The sequence below is a fragment of the Lepus europaeus genome, chromosome 21 (genome assembly GCF_033115175.1).
Source record: "Lepus europaeus isolate LE1 chromosome 21, mLepTim1.pri, whole genome shotgun sequence".
Taxonomy (NCBI): Eukaryota; Metazoa; Chordata; class Mammalia; order Lagomorpha; family Leporidae; genus Lepus; species Lepus europaeus.
Window position 1 is genome coordinate 11,534,322 of NC_084847.1, and position 20,616 is coordinate 11,554,937.

Below are 20,616 nucleotides of genomic sequence, written 5' to 3' on the forward strand. Positions count from 1 at the left end.
TTTAAAGTATGGTTGTATTAAATGTCTGGGTAATTCTTAACTCACCTAGTACAGTGTAAGCCTGTGGAAGATAAGGACCATGCTCTTTTTTGATGATAGTAGTAGGTATTATAAATAATGGTGCCAGTGGAGGTGGTGAGAGGCAATTTTTTTTTTTTTTTTTTTTTTTGTACTAAGCGCCCAGGGCAGTTGTTTGGCACAGTGGTCGTCCCATATTGGAATGCCTGGGTTTGAGTAGCTCCGTGACTCCACGGCTCCACTTTGGATTCCGGCTTCCTGCTAGGGGGTACCTGGGAGCCAGTAGGTAATGCTCACATACTTGGATTTCTATTTCTCTCTTGGTAGACCTGGGTTGAGCCTGGGCTCTTGGCTTTGACCTGACCCAGTCCCACCTCTTGAGAGCGCTTGGGGAGTAAACTGGCACATGGAAAATCCCTGCCTCTGTCTCTCTGCCTTTTTAAATAAACAAATAGAAATTTTTAAAGTTCATGGGAAATTAAAAGATACTTATTTACAAACCTTGTGGGGACCAGCACTGTGGCGCAGTGAGTTAACGCCCTGGCCTGAAGAGCCGGTATCCTATATGGACGCGGGTTCGAGATCTGGCTGCTCCATTTCCAGTCTAGCTCTCTGCTGTGGCCTGGGGAAGCAATAGAAGATGGCCCAAGTCTTTGGGCCCCTGCACCCGGATGGGAAACCCAGAAGAAGTTCCTGGCTCCTGGATTCAGATCGGCGCATCTCCGGGTGTTGCGGCCAATTGGGGAGTGACCAGCAGATGGAAGACCTGTCTCTCTCTCTCTCTCTCTATCTCCCTCCCCCCCCCTTCTCTCTGTGTAACTCTGACTTTCAAATAAATAAATAAATCTTAAAAAAAAACACCTGTGTTTCTACTACCACTGATGTACATTTACTGAACATTTGTTCTATCCCAGGCATTGTTTTTAGAATCCTTGATATGGATTATCTCATACAGTCCTTAGCAGTCTTGTTGGTTGGGTACTGGTAGTCTGCACAGGGGACACAGGCACGCTGAGGAGAGGTGGTTTGCTCAAGGTCACAGCCAGGAGGTAGTGGAGCTGGGTTTTAATTGCAGATGCCCTGAGTTCAACCTCAACTCCTTAACCTGCTACCATGTTCCAGGCTTGTTTGTTGAATGTGGTCATTTATAGGTCTTTGCACAGTTAGGGAAAAGTTCTTATTACACTTTCAACTTTGTTCTTTCCTTCTCAACCATCCCATTTTGGTGACTTCTCTTTTGTTCTTTTGATTTATCTTGGACTTCACATCTCCAGGAAGATTTCCCTGACCCCCTTTTGCTGACATGTGGTAGGTGTTCAGTAAAAAGTAATATATGTATTTATTTATTTTTTTAGGTTTATAATAAAGGTGCTAAGGAGGAGAATGTAAGACAAAAATAATTAAATATTTCACAGAGGTAAGTGTTTTATGATTTAATTTTTTGAAAGAAACTTTTTTTCTTTTAAAAATTCCTCTTTGCAGCCTGCTTTCTTTACAGTAGAGACTGTCTTAGGAGTATTTTAAGTTCCTAGAACCTCAGATATTTGAGATGCATACCTGGCGTGTGAACTGTGTGAATAAGTTCATTCAGCTTCTCTTGTCTCTTTGAATATAAGCTTTAAATTCTCATCATCTCATTGCTGAGCACATGGTGCTGAGCAGGAGATCTGGCAGGTGGAAACCCATTGGCTGGTTTCTGTATTTGCAACAGTCAGTGAATACTTCCTTTTTGAAATGGGGAGAATTTAAAGCCACATTTGGTGAGACAGCAACACTTCCTTTTCTTCAAATAAAAATTTGTTGGGTTTTCTGATGACTGTTTTCTTATGTTGAGTTTTCTTTTTATAATAATGAGAAAACTTATCAGTATAAAGCAATGTAATGATAAAAGCAAGCCCCTAACCCATACCATCAAGAAACGACTGCCATTACTATTTTGGTGAATATACTTCTAGAAATTTATGGATATAGAAGAATTAATACACAGCATTTTAAATAATTGGTCTATATACTGTATATGGTGATCTTTTGAAAAAAATGTTTCTTAGCTTTCTACTTGGGAATTTGAAAAGATGCACATACATGAGAGTTTCACTGATTGCATCGTATTCATTGTTTAGCAACACTGTACGTTATTTTCTCCTTTGATAACCATTTAGATTGTCTCTTAATTTTCTTTCTTGTGAATAATGGTGTATTGTACACTTGTTCATATATCTTAAAATGGATCAAATACTAGACATATTTTGATCTTTATAAATTATTATTTGAGAGATAGAGGGAGAGCATTCCTATCCACTAGTTCATTCCACAGATGCCCTCAACAGGTAGGGCTGGGCCAGGCAGAAGCTAAGAGCTTAGAACTCAATGTGGTCTCATTCTCTACCTGAGTCGTTATCTGCTGTCTCATGGTGCGCTCAGCAGGAAGCTGGATTAGAAGCAAGAGTAGCTGAGACTCAACCCAGGCACTCTGATATGGGATGTGGGGACACATTTTAAATGTTGCTAAGTGTTAATTAACCTGTTTCTGTAGAGACTACCAGTTTATACCCCTACCCAAAGTTCATGACAGTCCTGTTTTTCTTGCCCTTGCCTGTGCTGGGTTGTTAATCTTTTTCATCTTTGCCAATTCTGTAGAAGAAAAGAACAGTATCTTTCTGAGATAGCCTTTTTACTTTTATTTTATTAGAATAAACCTTTCATCTTTCAAAGACTTGTTTTTACTAACATGAAGGTACTTGTTGGTAACATACTTGTGGTCGTCAAGTGAGACAATATTGGACTTGTACTGAAAATTTTAAAATATGTTGAGTTCTTTGTTTTTAGGTCTCTTTGATAAATTTTTATTCATTAGCCTACTGAATTAGTTTGAATATTAAGTTTTCTTCTATAGAGAGCAACACCTTTGTTTCACTTTAGGGGAGCTTGAAACATTCAAAGCAAATTTCTTAACAGCTTTCAACTTGGATATGCATTGCAGATTAGTGTGTAGAATTTGCTAACTTGGGTGACAGTGCGATACTGCTGCGTTAGGTGGATTATGTGACTATACATTCACCTGTAAACCAATGTGTATTTGTTGAATTTCTTCTGCCTAAGGGATTTTTACCAGTTTCATTTAGCTGTGTGATATCTAATTTTATGTTTGCTTTAGATTTCTTTTCAATTAAGTTACTTAAGGAAGGTCTCACATGAAACTAATATCAGCTTTGTCATTGATCTGTTGTTTGTTCTTTGAGTTAATAAGTCAGATGTCAACTGTTTTTCCTAGATATCAAATGCATATTCATATAGATTGCCCTTCATGTGGGTGCTTTCCTTTCCACCCAGGTTAATATAGTTGACTGAACAGTGAGGTGGGGACCACTTGCTCCAACAGACTTGGTGGACACCCAGGTGGTTTCTGAAAGAGTTAACGGTTGACATTATTGTTAAGTTAATATTAAGGTATAAAGAAGAAATGCCTTGAATTTTAATTTGGAAAATAAAACTAGCATTTGTGCTTTTTTATATGTACCTAAATTGAGACATACATAATTGTAGTGACACTTGATACTGTAACATTTTCTGGCATTTTGTTTGGAATTTTGATTTGGACTGTATCTCATTGCTTTTCAAAATCATGCATACTACCGTGTTTTAAATATTTGTTTGCTTGTTGTTACTGTTGGTAGGGGCAAAATAAGTATCTAACCGAGGTAGGATATTCAGTTTTATTAAAGCATCCTTTGTTTAGACCTGGGCATATTCTTCAAAGGTATTATTATTATTATTATTATTTGAGGACAAGGATATAGTGAATGCTCCCAAATATACTTTTTGTTATAATGGAGAGAAAATGAGTTATGCATTAATTGTATGGCTCAGCATTTAGTTTTAAAAAGTAGGAAAATAGATTGCCAGCCATTGTGAAGAATGTATAAAATTTTGTCCAGGGGCCAGTGCTGTGGAGTAGTAAGTTAATCCTCTGCCTAGGGTGCCAGCATCCCTTGTGGGCGCTAGTTTGTGTTCTGGCTGCTCCTCTTTTGATCCAGCTCTCTGCTAATGGCCTGGGAAAGCAGTAGAAGATGGCCCAAGTTCTTGGGCCCCTGCACCTGCGTGGGAGACCTGGAGGAAGCTCCTGGCTCCTGGCTTCTCATCAGCTCAGCCCTGGCTGTTGCGACCATTTGGGGAGTGAACCAGCGAATGGAAGACCTTTCTGTCTCTCTCACTCTGTAACTCTCTCTGAAATAAATAAATAAATAAAATCTTTAAAAAAAAATCTCTGTATCTTTGTTCAATGTCTTGCCTATTAAAAGCTTTCCTGTTTCCTAAACCAGTGTTCACAGCAAAAATAAGCAGAGAGGATGTAGTCCTTACATAACAGATTTAAGCACTGTTCGATCTCTTCTTTATATGCTTTGTTTCCTCTGGAATATGGGATTCTAAAGAATGCATGAATGAGTTTTAATTAGTATTTTTTAAACTTTTATTTACTATATATAAATTTCCAAAGTACAGCTTTTGAATTACAGTGGCTTTTTCCCCCCATAACCTCCTTCCCACCCACAACCCTCCCATCTCCCACTCCCTCTCCCACCCCATTCACATCAAGATTCATTTTCAATTATCTTTATATACAGAAGATCAATTTATTATATACTAAGTAAAGATTTCAACAGTGTGCACTCACACAGACACACAAAGTATAAAGTACTGTTTGAGTACTAGTTATAGCGTTAATTCACATAGTACAACACATTAAGAGATCCTACATGGGGAGTAAGTGCACAGTGACTCCTGTTGTTGATTTAACAATTGACACTCTTATTTATGGCGTCAGTAATTGCCATAGGCTCTTGTCATGAGTTGCCAAGGCTATGGAAGCCTTCTGAGTTTGCCAACTCTGATCTTATTTAGACAAGGCCATAATCAAAGTGGAAGTTCTCTCCTCCCTTCAGAGAAAGGTACATCCTTCCTTGGTGGCTTGGTCTTTCCACTGGGATCTCACTCACAGAGATCTTTCATTTAGGTTTTATATATATATATATATATATATATATATATTTTTTTTTTTTTTTTTTTTTTTTTTTTTTTTTTTTTTGCCACAGTGTCTTGGCTTTCCATGCCTGAAATACTCTCATGGGCTTTTCAGCCAGATCCGAATGCCTTAAGGGCTGATTCTGAGGCCAGAGTGCTATTTAGAACATCTGCCATTCTATGAGTCTGCTGTGTATCCAGCTTCCCATGTTGGATTGTTCTCTCCTTTTTAATTCTATCAGTTAGTATTAGCGGACACCAGTCTTGTTTATGTGATCCCTTTGACTCTTAAGCCTATCATTATGATCAATTATGAACTGAAACTGAGGGATAGTTTGAGTTCTTCCTTCCCAATTTATATCCCTTTAATTTCTTTTTCTTGCCTAATAGCTCTGGCTAAAACTTCCAGAACTATATTGAATAGCAGTGGTGAGAATGGGCATCCCTGTCTGGTACCAGATCTCAGTGGAAATGCTTCCAACTTTTCCCCATTCAATAGGATGCTGGCCATGGGTTTTTCATAAATTGCTTTGATTGTATTGAATGTTCCTTCTATACCCAGTTTGCTTAGAGTTTTCATCGTGAAAGGGTGTTGTATTTTATCAAATGCTTTCTCTGTGTCTGTTGAGATAATCATATGGCTTTTCTTCTGCAGTCTGTTAATGTGGTGTATCACATTGATTGTTTTGCGAACATTGAACCATCCCTTCATACCAGGGATAAGTCCCACTTGGTCTGGGTGGACGATCTTTCTGATGTGTTGTTGCATTCTATTGGCCAGAATTTTATTGAGGATTTCCCTGGCATGTTTCTAACTCCACCGTTTGGGGCAAGTCCGATTGAGCATGTGCCGAACTGTCCATCTCCTCCCTCTCTTATTCCCACTCTTATATTTAACAGGGCTCACTTTTCAGTTAAATTTAAACACCTAAGAATAATTGTGTGTTAATTAAATAGTTCAACCAATAGTACTAACTAGAACAAAAAATATTAAAAGGGATAAAGTATTAAGTTCATTGACAGGATAAGGGCTGATCAAGTCATTATTTCTTTAATTGGTATTTTAGCAGCAGTTTTTTGTATGTAAAATTTTTAATTGATTAAACAATCCTTTAGCAACTTCTTTTGCACTTTAATTTGCTTAACTCTTTCTTAATGAGTAGTCCAAGGTTAAACCTAGGCAGAATTGAAATTATAGTCTCTGTTGATAAGGCTCTAAATTAGGTTTTTCTGGACTTATCCCTTTTCTGTCTTATTGTGGCTGTGGTATAATCTTGTACTGTTTTCTAAAATAACCAAAGTTTCGGGTTCTTAAATCTTTGTTTTGTGGCTGTGGAGGAATTTGCTTATATGGTAGCTTTCATTTTACTGATGAGTTAATTTCTTTAATTGCGTGATTTAAAACCTTGATTCTAAGGATGCTGCTTGAAAGTGAAGAAATAGCTGGCGCCGTGGCTCAACAAGCTAATCCTCCGCCTTGCGGCGCCGGCACACCGGGTTCTAGTCCCGGTTGGGGCACCGATCCTGTCCCGGTTGCCCCTCTTCCAGGCCAGCTCGCTGCTGTGGCCAGGGAGTGCAGTGGAGGATAGCCCAAGTGTTTGGGCTCTGCACCCCATGGGAGACCAGGAGAAGCACCTGGCTCCTGCCATCGGAACAGCGCGGTGCGCCGGCCGCAGCGCGCTACCGCGGCGGCCATTGGAGGGTGAACCAACGGCAAAAGGAAGACCTTTCTCTCTGTCTCTCTCTCACTGTCCACTCTGCCTATCAAAAATAAAAAAATAAAAAAAAAAAAAAAAGAAAGTGAAGAAATACTAGTAGTTAAGCAAAAATTCTAATTAAAATTAAGGCTTTATCATTTGTTTTTTCTTTTAGCTGCGTTTGTAAAATTTTTTATGCTGCATTTAAGCAGAAGCTTTTCAGGCTCTTTCATTTTAAATGGGTTGGATTTTATGCATTTGTAATGGTCTCTTCCTATTTTAGGCAGAAAGCTTGAAGTTTCGACTGGCAGGATAAGCGGTCATTTGGTTGGAAAGTTGGGCAGAAGAGAAAAGCTCTGTCTTCATGTCCAGAATCTGTGGCAAAGGCCTATTTCGGAGGGAACTTGAACGATCAGGGTAAAAGTGTTGAATTGCAGTAGGAGGAAAAAGGTGATTAAAGCATTGTTTATCTATATGCCACATAGATAATAGATCGCCAGTGAAGACAAGAGCAGGGCTCAGTTCTTTGGTGTCTGACATGGAGTTGTTCTCTGCCAGGGTGGTACAACTTAGACTCTTAAGGGTAAGTTTTGGAAAGATGAAGGGAGAAGAGTAGCTTTAGGCCACAGCTTCTGGGGTGAGCTCGCTGGAAGTCCTGAGGCTGATCCTGACCTCTGAATGTCCCATCCCTTGAGAAATTTCCTTCCTTCCCAACCCAGGATGCTTGGTCCAGTGTTGTGGCCTGATGGAAGTGTGTCTGGGACTGGGAGAGGGCATCTGATTCTTATTCCAACGTGGGAAGCAGCTGGAAAACCGTCTTTCACTTTCCGTCATAGCTATGTGATGGCAACTATTGGAATTTCACACTCGTGTTCCTTTGTTCAGAAAAGATAAGGTGAGGGTTAAGTGTTTGTGTATGTTAAAGGCAGTATGATTTGTTTTAAATATATTTCAGTCTGTTCTAATGTGACAGAGTTTTTTGTCTGAACCTTCGAGCAGCCATCACTCAAACATTAATTGCTGTCAGTGAGAAAGGATATCCTCCTACGTCTTCTCTAGAGTTCTTGAAACCGTCCCACTTCCTTTTTTCTTTTACCTTAAGAACTGAGTCCTGACGCTTGGGAATTATAATCAGATTGCATCAATCTTTATGGAAAGGTTACCAATTATTGCACTGCAAAATATGCATTTCCCTGTAACAGTGAGTGTTTCTCTTAGTGCGCCTCTCAGTTCAGTGCTTTTAAAGACCTCTTAGGTGAATGAATGCCTTGTGTGGTGCCGTGATTTAATACTGAAAGAGGCTTTATTGATGGCTTTCTTACCTTTAGATCTATGGATGAGGGGGAGGGAGACTGAGGGGGATACTTCATTTAATATGGGATTTCCATAGTCTCTTTCAGTTGTTCAGATGTCCCGGGGGTAGGAGGATGCAGATGCTGGTGACTTCCACTATGCTACGTAACATCTGCTATGAAGAGTGGCCAGCAGTGAGGATTTCTATGGTGGGGTATCTACTGAGCATGGTGCTGCCCTTTGTGTACATTACTTCATTTTGTTCTCACAGCACCAGTAAAAGGCCCTCAGTGAGGTTGTGAAATGTGTCCGTGGGTGTGGAGCTGGCAAGTTAAAAAAACAAAATCATGACCTGAATCCAGATCTCTTCGGCTCCAAAGTCAGTACTCTCTTTGTATGTGCGCCAGCAGATGCTGGTAGACTGTTAGAAAGTTGTTTCCATCGTTGTAGGTAGTTGAAATGTTGGGCAGAAGGAAGGTAAAGTTGCTTTATCACCAGCATCATCATCATCTCCCTGTCCTCTTTATTTCTCAGGTTCTTCAGCAGCCTGGTAAGTCTAGGGGCCTGCCAGGGTGTCTGGCTCATTGTGTTCAATACAACATAAGCTTGTTTAATTTAGCAACGCTCTGAGATGAAAGGTTCATGACTGCCAAGTACAAACAGACCTTCTGCGGGATGTTAATTTGGTTATAGGAGAGACTGCTTGTTTTTCCTTGCCCTGTGCTAATAAAGAAGCTGGCACATTTTCTCATGAGTAAAAAGGACTTTGACACGTTTAAATGTGTATAATCAAAGGGAAGTGAGCAGTTTTGATAAACGTTTTTCTTTGTGCAGACTTTGGTTAATTTCATTCCGTACCTGCCAGCTAATTGCAAATTGCGGGCTCTTTTGTTCTTTCCTCTTCTTTGGGTTTGGTTTTATGGTCTGTCAGTATAGGGATTTATTGGTAGGAAAATAAATTGTTTCCTCATTTGAGTAGATTGTGTGCATTTTTACAACAGGTTATCCTGTAGCAGGCAGAATTATTCGACCAGGCCTCTGCACAGAATTGTTACTACATGACACTGTGCAGCCTGTTTTTTTTTTTTAAATAAACAATTTTATTGAGATAAAATTCATATACCATAAAGTTCGCTCTTAAAGTGTACAATTGAGTTTTTTTTATAAAGGTTTATATATTTATTTGAAAGAGTTACAGAGAGGGAGGGAGAAACAGATCTTCCATCTGCTGGTTCACTCCCCAAATGGCCACAATGGCTGGGCCTGGGCCTGGGCCAGGGCCAGGGCCAGGGCCAGGACCAGGACCAGGACCAGGACCAGGGCCTGGACCAGGGCCAGGCTGGCGCCAGGAGCCTGGAACTCCATCCTTGCGGCTCACCTGGATGCAGGTGTCTCTCATTTGGGCCATCTTCTGCTGCTTTCCCAGGCCTATGAGCAGGGAGCTGCATCAGAAGTGGAGCAACCAGGACTCCTATTGGTATTCATATGGACGCTGGCGTCATAGGCAGTGGCTTATTTTGCTGTGCCACAGTGCTAGCCCCCATGAATTTTTTTTTTTTTTTTTTTTTTTTTTTTTTTTTAGTATATTCACAGAGTTATGCACTGTTCATTACTATCTAATTCCAGAACACTTTTGTCATCCCCCAAAGAAACGCCGTACCCATCAGCAGAACTTACCTTCTCCCCTCCTTCTTGCCCTGGCATACACTGGTTGACTTTGTCTCTGTAGAGTTACCTGTCCTGGACACATCATATAAATGAAATCATTCAGAATGTGGCCTTTCACTTAGCGTGTTTTTGGGCTTCATTCAGATTGTAGCATACAACAGAGCTTCATTCCTTGTTATTGCCAAAGAGTACTCCATTGTATGGCTTTACCACATTTTAAAATCCATTTTGGCTGTTAAGAAACATGTTATATTTTGTGAATGTTTTTTTTTTAAAAGATTTATTTATTTATTTGAAAGAATTACGCAGAGAGAGAGAGAGAGAGAGAATGAGAGAGAGAATGAGAGAGACGTCTTCCATCTGCTGTTTCGCTCCCTAATTGGCTGCAATGGCCAGAGCTGCGTCAATCTGAAGCCAGGAACCAGGAGCTTCTTCCAGGTTTCCCATGTGGGTCAGTGGCCCAAGGATTTGTGCCATCTTTTGCTGCGTTCCCAATCTATAGCAGAGAGCTGAATTGGAAGTGGAGCAGCCGGTTCTTGAACTGGTGCCCATATTGGATGCCAGCGCTTCAGGCCAGGGCGTTAACCCGCTGCACCACAGCGCTGGCCCTGTGAACATGTTTGTGAATGGATTTTTTTTTTTTAAGATTTATTTGAAAGGCAAAATTAGAAGGAGAGAGAGAGTATCATGTGATAACTCTATAACTCTGTTTAACTTTTTTTTTTTTTTATTACTCTGCAAGGCAAAGTAGTGGACAGAGAGAAAGACCTTCCATCTGCTAGTTTGCTCCACAAATGCCCATGATAGCCAGGGCTGGGTCAGCCCAAATACAGGAGCCTAGAATACCATCTGGGTCTTCCCATGTGAGTGACAGAGGACCAAGCACTTGATCCAGTCTCTGCTGTTTCCCAGGATACACTAGCAGGAAGTTGGATTGGAAACAGGATAGCCAGGACTCAAATTGGCACTCTGATAGAGAATAAGGCATCACAGTGGCTTAACCTGGTGCACCACGAAGCTTTCCTGTCCGTCTAACTGTATGCGGGACTGCCAGGCTCTTTTTCTTTTTTTCTTTTTTTAAAAAATTATTTATTTATTTGAAAGGCAGAGTTACACAGAGAAGGAGAGGCAGAAAGAGAGAAGTCTTTTATCCACTGGTTCATTCCCCCATTGGCCGCAGCGGCCAGAGCTGTGCCAATCCAGAGCCAGGAGCTTCTTTCGGGTCTCCCATGCAGGTGCAGGGGCCCAAGGGCTTCTGCTGCTTTCCCAGGCCATAGCAGAGGGCTGGATCAGAATTGGAGCTGCCGGGGCTTGAACCAGTGCCCATATGGGATGCCGTTACTGCTGACGGCAGCTTTACCCGCTACGCCACAGCGCCAGCCCCAGACTGTTTTTCAAAGCAACTGCAGCATTTTCTATTCCAGGCCAATGTTTGAGGGTTCTACTTTGTCCACTTCCTTGTCAACACTTCTCTGTGTTTGGCCTTTTTGCTTTTTGTTTTTCTCATAGTAGCCATCCTAATGGATGTGAATTGGTATCTCATTGTGCCTATGGTTTGCATTTCTGATAGCTGATGTTACTGAATATCTTCATATGCTTTTTAGCCATTTTTGTAGTGCATTTCAGGAAATACTGACTCAAACTCTGTGCCCATTTAAAAAATTGGATTGTCTTTTTATGGAATCCTAACAGTTCTTTATATATTCTGAATAGACACACCCTTATCAAATACATGAATTATACATTTTTTTCTTTTATACTCTGTGTTGTCTTTTCAACTCCTTAATGTTCTTTAAAGAAAATAGTTAATTTGTTTTGATGAAGTCTAATTTACCCATTTTTTTGTTACCGTGAATTTCCTTGAAAATTTCTGTTGTAAGTTAGAAAATACCTTATTTCTGGACTTCTCCCATTTAAGAAATTTATACAAAACTAGTTCATTAACTGTAAATGGGTTAGAGGTATTAGGCATCTTGTATGTTTTCAGATGTTCTTCTCTAATTTGCTGTGAGAAGACCAAGTTTTGTAACCTCATACCCAGTGTGCTTTTTTCGTTTTAAATCAGAAACATGCTTTGGGTGTCACCTGGCGCAGAGTGCATGCAGCATTCAGTGAACACTTACATGTGTCTGATGTGATCCAGAGGTGAGTAGGCGGGGTGACCTTAAGGAACTCAGGCTCACATGCCATGCTCAGAGCTTCCACAGAAGATGGTGGAGGTTCATAGGATGGAAGAGGAGGTATTCTGTGGTTGAGAAGGCCTGGTAAGAGTGCGTGCCAGTTCTGGGTCCACAGAGATGGGTGAGTGACAGACTTCCTGGTTCAGCGTGTGATTCTTTCTTCAGGTTACTTGTTGCTTTGTATGCTGGGCATATTGGTACCAGATACCTTACAGCAGCCTTATTTAGGATTTTTGTTGTAATAAAATGTATTCACAGATGTGATGGCTTTGATGCCTAGAAGTGAGCTTAAAGAATACCACTTTTTAAAATTTCTTCACATTGACCAAAAAGGAAAACAGTTCAGCATGAGGTGTGTGTGTGTGTGTGTGTGTGAGAGAGAGAGAGAGAGAGAGAGAGAAAGAGAGAGAGAGAATGAACGAACGAACACAGACTAACCCAGGACAAAGACTAAGCCCAAGTAGTTCTACAGCCAGCCCCGGAGATGCGACCCGATGCGTGTGACACTGGCCCAGGGAGAGCTGGTGAGGCCCTGCACTCAGGCACTGGTGGCAGAGGTAGAGAATATGGGCTGGAGTTGTCGAAGAAGCGTTAGTCAAGATGCCTGGCTGCAAGTAACAGAAGACTCACTCCAGCTATCTTAAGGGGGTTGGGGATGGGTCATTGGAAGATGCCTGAAGAAGGCTGCAAAAGCCGTGAAATGCTACAAAAACTAGGAGGACTTGAGGGACCTTAGGGATTGGAAATGGTATTCATGATCACAGGACAGGAGCCATCCTCTCACTTAGAGCTCCTGCCTCTCAGATTTTGCTTGTAAAATCCCAGGGGCACACTTGGCTCTGGGTTTTTTGCTCTGTGGTCAAACAGGGGTCTTTGTTGGAAGCTTTCTACCATTATCACACTGAGCATTCCTGGAAGAAGTGGGCAGGGGGTCTTCTGGCAGAGACATCTGTGCATGCCCACTCTGGAAATACTGCCAAACCTGGCAGTTGAGAAAGTCTTGGCATTGGCGGAGGGTGGGGGGAAGGGAGAGATCAAGAGTGATTCCCAAGTATGTGATTTGGTAGCCCGTGATGATGCCAGTTCTGCCGCAGAACAAGGTTGAGGGGTGAGCAGGCGGGGAGTAACTGTATACAGTTTGAGGACAGTTTAGTCTGAAGACTCAGAATCCTATGCTGTATATTTTGTAATGATCTGGTTTGACTTGATTTCCTTCCCTACTAGAAGTCCCACAAGGACAGGGGCTGCCTCTGCTGTGACTTGCAGAGCCTAGCATACTACACTTGGCACATGGTAGGTATTCAGTCAGTACGTGTGAGTAGATGAGTGCAGGTGACTGTGCCGAGCAGACAGTTGGTCAGATCGTTTGGCTCTCAGGTGAGTATAGGGAATACAGATTCAGAAGTCAAGCGTGGGGACCAGCGTTACTGCAGTGGGCAGTGTGGCCACCTGTGGCACTGGTTCCTGTCCCAGCTGCTCTACTTCTGACCCAACTCCCAGCTAATGGCCTGGGAAAAGCAGTGAAAGATAGTCCAAGAGCTTGGGATCTCTGCTGCCCATGTGGGAAACCCCTGGTGAAGCTCCTGGTTCCTGGCTTCAGACTCGCCCAGTGCTGGCCATTGCGGCCATCTGAGGAGTGAACCAGCAGATGGAGGATCTCTGTCTCTAACTCTGACTTTCAGATAAACAAACCTTTTTTTTTTTTTTTTTAAAGTCATGAGTGTAGGACTCAATGGTTGATAGACCTTGAGAGTTACTGGCTTAGGGACATTTTAAATATTCAGTATTGGCCGGTGCCGCAGCTCAATAGGCTAATTCTCCGCCTTGTGGCGCCGGCACACCAGGTTCTAGTCCCGGTCGGGGTGCTGGATTCTATCCCGGTTGCTCCTCTTCCAGTCCAGCTCTCTGTTGTGGTCTGGGAGTGCAGTGGAGGATGGCCCAGGTCCTTGGGCCCTGCACCCCATGGGAGACCAGGAGAAGCACCTGGCTCCTGGCTTTGGATCAGCGCGGTGTGCCGGCCGCAGCAGCCGTTGCGGGGTGAACCAACAGAAAAAGGAAGACCTTTCTCTCTGTCTCTCTCTTACTGTCTACTCTGCCTGTCAAAAAAAAAAAAAATTCAGTATTGTATAAATGTGTTATTTTCATGTCGAGGTAATGAAATTGTGTCTATCCTCTGCCCCCACCCCCCCCACCCCCCGCCTAGTATTTAATGCTAGAAACTATATGCTGACAGTCCTTCATATGGTTTATGTTTTTCTCAATTTTTGTGACAGACTAGAATTAAATGTGATACATAGGAAAATAAAGGTGATAAAGACAGGTTCTATTTCCTTTTAAGAATAACTGACTCATAGGACGAAACCGTGGATATGATTTTAGATCACTCCTGTAAACGCTCAGAAGAGATGTTTATAAAAACACTTGGAACAATACAGATTGTACTAAGAAAATGTGCCTTGATCAACTCTGGAGATACAAAGCAAGGAACTTAATAAATCAGGTCCTGCTTGTGAGTGGAGAGGACTGGAAGTTCACCTTGAAACTGAGAATTCAACATCAAGACTTCAGTTTCTTTTTTTCTGCGTAGCAGATGTTAACTTAGTTTCATCTTTTATTTAAAAATAAAATGAATTGCAGATTGCAGATCTTGGCATCTTGAAATCGGCTCCTGATGCCTGTCTCTTAATGACTATTGGAACCTTAGTCTAGAGATGGAATATGGCTTTGGGTTTTTTACCCTTCAGTTTTGAGGTGAGTGTGCATCCAACTCTGTTGTCAGGAAAACCAAGCCACCAAGCCATTAGCAGGTTAAATGTGCCATAATTGTGTTACTTAAATATTAGAAAAACATAGTTTTATAAAAGTAATATGTTCCTATGTTCACATTTGGGAGAGTTTTTTTTTTTTTTTTTTAAGGTATAAGTACAGTTGAGTTACATTTGTAGACTGAATACTCTTGTCCTAGATTCTAATTAAGGGAGTATTTTGAGAATGAATATGTAAAACAATTGAAATGCACTTTTATTTAAGTGTCTGTAGGATTTAGTGTGTGTCGCCTAGCTAAGGAATCTGATAAGTGATTCTAAATTACATGAAGATACTTCAAACAAAAAATTTGTGGACAGTTAAAAACTAAGTTTTTTTAGATGCAAAATTGAGATTCATATGTATTAGGGATTTCAGAAAGTTCATGGAAATATGTGTTTCGAAAAAATTATGCATGAGTTTCAAAATTTGCATCAAAATAGATTGTTTAATTCCATGTTCCATGAACTTTCACATTCCTTCATGTGTCTTCTGTATTTATAAATTTTTGTTTATTTGGTTTTTGCTCTATTTGGAAGACAGAGGGATCTTCATCTGCTAGTTCACTCCCAAATGCCTGAGCGGCTGAAGGTTTGGGTCAGACCAAATGCAGGAACCTGGAACTCCAGCTGGGTCTCCTGCATGGGGAACAGGGACCCAAGTACTTGAGCCATCACCTGCTGCCTTCCAGAGTGCGCATTAGCAGTGAGCTGGGTGGGAAGTGGAGATGGACTCAGTATGAGATGGCAGGTATCCCCCGTGTTGGGAGGCAGCACCCACCACCCCCATGTGGACACTTCTAATATGTCTCAACTGTAGTTTCTATAGTGTAAGTAGCTGATAGATCTTAAATAGTCCTTCTTAATGGACAGTGAGAATGCAGAAGCTCTGCTGCTAGTTCTTGCTCTACTGTTACCCAAGTCTGAATAGAAGTTTTGTTCCACCTCTCAAAGATAGCAAAGTAATGTACAGGAATTTTAAAAGAAGGGGGTGGATTTTGTGGCTTGTAAACTTCTTTTGTGGATATGTTATCTGTGAAACCCCAGTGTATTAAATGGTTAAAAGAGCAGTGGAAGACTGGGCTACAGGAGTGTTGAAAAACCATTGATCCAGGCTGGCATTAACAAAATGTAGAATCTTTTTGGGGGAATGAAGACTGAATCACTTATTTATATTTCCTGTTAGTTACAATTTTACACCAAGTATATGCTTATGTTATAAATATCGGTACCATTTAAAATACAAATTGTTTTAAATATTTAAAGCCATTTTAGATACAGTCAAGTGTAATTAAGAGCATTAAATGAGAAGGTCACTCAATAGGTGTGTAACAGTCTTGTCATCTTAGTGAAGAGACCTTGCCTGAGTTTGCAAGAGTGTGGTAATTAAGTCTACCTGAAGCCAGTGCCTGGAAAATGAAGTGTATAACCCAGTCCTGCTGCTGCATTGCAGCTCTTCCTTGTGAAAGGCATACAGCCAGAGTGAATTAGACAACAATAACACACTGAGAGTAATTAGACACCAGGTGCTCATAATGAGATGACTGCATTCTCAGGTAGGTGTGGTCCAGTTTGGGGCCTGATTTAGGAGACGCCCTCCCAAAGGGTTCAGGATGTTCCTTTTTGCTTTTAGCATGGGAAACGGCTTGTGACCTCAGGCTGGTTACTAGGATCATTAACTCTCCACCTGCTTGCAGAATGCTCCGATGTGGGTTTATGGGTTTGTGAGGATGAGTGGAAGTGCTGCATGTGATGTGCTTAGCACAGTGCCAGCTATGTTATAAATTGCCATTAGATGTTAGGCTACAGAGCAATGTTTTCCTTCAAGAGGAAATGTAATAGTGGGGCAGTAATTGATGTTGGAAGTGTCAGAAAGAACCACAAATTGGTTCTGACCTTGAATGGAACTCAAACTGTGGCAGGTGTCATTTCACTGTTACTTAAAGTCAGTACTCATATTGAAGGTGAAATGGGAAACTTCTACAATTTTTAACTATTTATAATGAAATATCTCTTCTTTTTGGATCCTTTTCTTACCATTTTACCTAAACCAAAGCCGTTTTCATTTTTTTTTTTTGCTCATTAAACTTTTCTTTAATGGGTCTCAGAATTCTGTGAGGTTTTTGGTCAAGTTGTTTCCATTAACTAATACTGATTTTAAAAACATTTAATAACGTAAAACTGCCATTTTAATTTTTAAAAATTTAAAAAACAAAATGAATACCATGGTTGGTTTTTCCTTTTATTTTTATGGTTATTGCTTCTCGATAGGATTGAGACCATTTACAAACTATGCTCACAGAACGTGTGGTCTGGAATGCCGTGGTTGCTAAGCACTTGGAAGATTGGTGGTATTTAATGTGGATATAAATTTGAGTACAATATGCTCTGAACATGTGAAAGGGAATCATTATGTCAGTCAAAATTCACTAAAAGCTTACTGTTTAGGAAAATTGTTCCTTTGAGAACACAAAACATTACAGTTCAGAGGCATCCTAAAACACTGAAAAAGAAGAGCTGTTTCTAAGACAATCTGAAGCTCATGTGATCAACAGTTATCTGTCACAGTGCAGTTGTATTGATGTTATGGTTTAGGAAGAAAACCTCAAAGAGAAGTATCACTGCAGGGGAAAACATGAGGGAGGTTTTCAGATGGATGCCCTTTGTGAACTGTGAAGTACGCTGTAAATTGTGGCAAGAGATATGGACCTCTGCGTTTTATTTGTGATGAGTAAACAAAGATATAACCTTTTTTTTTTTTTTTTAAAGATTTACTTATTTATTTGAAAGGCAGAGAGAGAGAGAGAGAGAGAGAGAGATAGATCTTCCATCCATTGGTTCACTCTCCAAATGACCTATCCAGAGTCAGGAGCCAGGGTCTTCCAGGTCTCCCACAAGCATTTGGGCCATCTTCTCCTGCTTTCCCAGGCGCATTAGCAGAGAGCTGGATCGGAAGTGGAACAGCAGGGACTCGAACTCTCTCCATATAGGATGCTGGCACCCCAGGTGGTGGCTTTACTCGCTTTGCCACAGTGCCAGTTCCAAGATGTAACTTCTAGATCTTGATTCAATTCAACAGAATTCTCTCTGAACTTAACAGTGAAGAGTATGCTGTGGTGCAGGGTGGTGTTTGTCCTCAGTACCAGCCTTGTTGCTATTTTTAGAATCATTTTGTGTTTGTCTACCTAAGCTTTTCACATCTTTCTGTATTTCTAAGCCAGAAGGATCTCCTGGAGCTGACAAGCTCTGTTCCTGCTGTGTTTGTAAGTACGGATTTATCTTTGTCCTGAACTCACTCAGGCTTCAAGAGATAACTTTTTCATTCAAGCAGTCTAAGTTGTTGGGGGCACAACTCTAATCATCCTACCATTTGTGTGTGTGATTTCAGCTTTGTATTAGAAGGATCGCTGGGCTAGTCTGTTTGCAGCCTATTTCTACTGACATTCTTTAGTTGTATTATTTTAGTGCCATGACTAAAACCTTACAAAGTATTCCAAGAAAAGTTGCAGAGTGGTTTTGTAATTTGGTACTATTGGCCATTCTGCATGAAATTCAGCTCTTAGAACAGTGCCAGACAGAGTACATTTGCAGTAAATGTTTGTCTGAATTGAGGAGTTGCTTTCCGGAAGCTGTGGTATAGTGTTTTCCATGTTAAGTGACCGAGCATTCAGTATTGGTCGTTTAAATGTTCAAGCTTTGTTGAAAGCCCATAAACAGACTCCTGTGCAATCCAGGGAGACCAGTTTGATCACTTTCCCATCCAATAGTAATTTACTTTTACAGTTGTGTTTATATAGAGTAAAGGTCAAAGGAAAAGGTGTACTTGAAGCAGTTACATCAATTGCTTTGCTATGGTAAAAGACTTTCAGTATGCTGCTAAACAGGGGACAATTTAAACTGGACACTATACAATTTAGGCAGCTTTTTTTTTTTTAAGGATTTATTTATTTGAAAGGTAGAGTTCCAGAGAGAGAGAGGGAGAGAGAGAGCGATCTTCCATCTGCTGGATCACTCCCCAAGTGGCTGCAATAGCCAGAGCTGGGCCAATCCAGATCTAGGAGCCAGGAGCTTCATCTGCATCTCCTATGTGGGTGCAGGGCCCAAGCACTTGGCCATCTTCTACTTCTTTCCTAGGTACATTAGCAGGGAGCTGAATCAAAAGTGGAGCAGCCAGGACTTGAACCAGCGCCCACCCATATGGGATGCCATTGCTGTGGGCTGCGGCTTTAACCCGTTAAGCCGCAGTGTCGAACTCTAGGCAGCTCTTTTTAAAAAAACACCCTTAGTAGTTGTAATTGATGGGCCTTTGGCTGCATATTTAAAGTGTAATTAGTTCTGACCCATACAAGCACTCATGAAACCATCACAGCAATGAGGGTAATGAACATATTCATCACCACTCCAAATTTTTTGTACCACTTTGTAATCATACTCTCTTGCTCCTCTGCCTCTGTCTGCAGGCAATTGCTGATTTGGTTTCTGTTGCTATAGATGAGCATGCCTATTTAGGGTGGTAGACTCATAAACGTACTCTTTTGTGTTTGGCTTCTTTCACTTAGCATAATTAATTTGAGATTTATCTATATTGTAGAGTGCATCAATAGTTTATTCCCGTTCCACTGTATGGTTGTGTGTTTGTATCTTTATTCACCATTGATGCTCATTTGAATGTTTTTGTTTGGGATTATTATGAATACAACAAGTCTTTGTATAGACATATAGTTTCCTTTCTCTAGGTGAATGAAAGTGGGATGACTTGATCATATGTATGTTTAATTTTTTGAAGGTTCCAGACTGCCTTCCAAGTTGTTTCCCTTTACATTCCCACCAGTAGTGCATGAGAATTTCCAGTGTCTCCATGTGTTTGTCAACACTGGGTGTGGTCATTCTTTTTAAGCCATTCTAATAGATGGGTGGTAGGATCTCATTGTGGTTTTAATTTGCATTTTCATAGTGACTAATAGTATTGAGCAAATTTTTATGTCTGTATTTGCCATTCCTTGGTAAAGTGTCAAATCTTTAATCCATTTGTTTCTTGGGTTGCTATCTTACTGACTTCTAGGAGTTCTTTATATATCCCGAGTACAGATTCTTTTTCAGTCTTTTAGCCCAGTCTGTGATTCATCTTCATTTCTTTATTCTTCTAACAGTGTCTTTCAAAGAGCAGAAATTCTTCATGTGAGGAAGTTCATTTTGTTCTTTTATGCATTGTGCTTTAGGCATCACATCTAAGAACTCTTTACCTAAACCAGGGTTACAGAGGTTGTTCCTTACATTTTCTTATAGAATTTTTATGGTTTCATGCTTTATGTTTAGGTATATTAACACATTTTGAGTTAATTTTTGCATATGAATATTTAGTTGTTCCAGCACCATTTGTTGAAATGACTAGTCCCTCCACTAAATTGACTTTCCACTCTTGTTAAAAATCAGTTGTCCATGGCCAACGCTGTGGCTTAACAGGCTAATCCTCCACCTTGCGGCACCGGCACACCGGGTTCTAGTCCCGGTTGGGGCGCCGGATTCTATCCCGGTTGCCCCTCTTCCAGGCCAACTCTCTGCTATGGCCCGGGAAGGCAGTGGAGGATGGCCCAAGTGCTTGGGCCCTGCACCCCATGGGAGACCAGGAGAAGCACCTGGCTCCTGGCTTCGGATCAGCGCGATGAGCCGGCCGCAGCAGCCATTGGAGGGTGAACCAACGGCAAAAAGGAAGACCTTTCTCTCTGTCTCTCTCTCTCACTATCCACTCTGCCTGTCAAAAAAAAAAAAAAAAAAAAAATCAGTTGTCCATATATGTGGGTCTGTTTTAGGCCTCTGTTTTGGTCCATTGATCTGTTTTTTTGCCTTTATCCCAGTACCACATTGTCTTAATTACTGTAGGTTTATAGTCAGTCTTAGAATCCAATAGTGTCTTCCAACATTCTGTTACAGAGTAGT

The 20,616-nt window shown here is 41.0% G+C and overlaps 1 protein-coding gene across 5 annotated transcripts in view; it reads left to right on the forward strand.

The window, feature by feature from the left end:
- The window catches only part of MRTFB (myocardin related transcription factor B), a 198,998-nt gene that overhangs the window by 10,472 nt on the left and 167,910 nt on the right, over positions 1-20,616 (forward strand). For 4 of the 5 annotated variants that reach the window (XM_062180751.1, XM_062180754.1, XM_062180755.1 and 1 more), the window contains exon 2: positions 1,374-1,435. The gene's annotated coding sequence lies outside the window, so the exon portion shown is untranslated. Of the gene's footprint in view, positions 1-1,373; positions 1,436-11,760; positions 11,841-20,616 lie in introns of all 5 variants that reach the window. The other variant, XM_062180752.1, reaches the window with a different exon arrangement.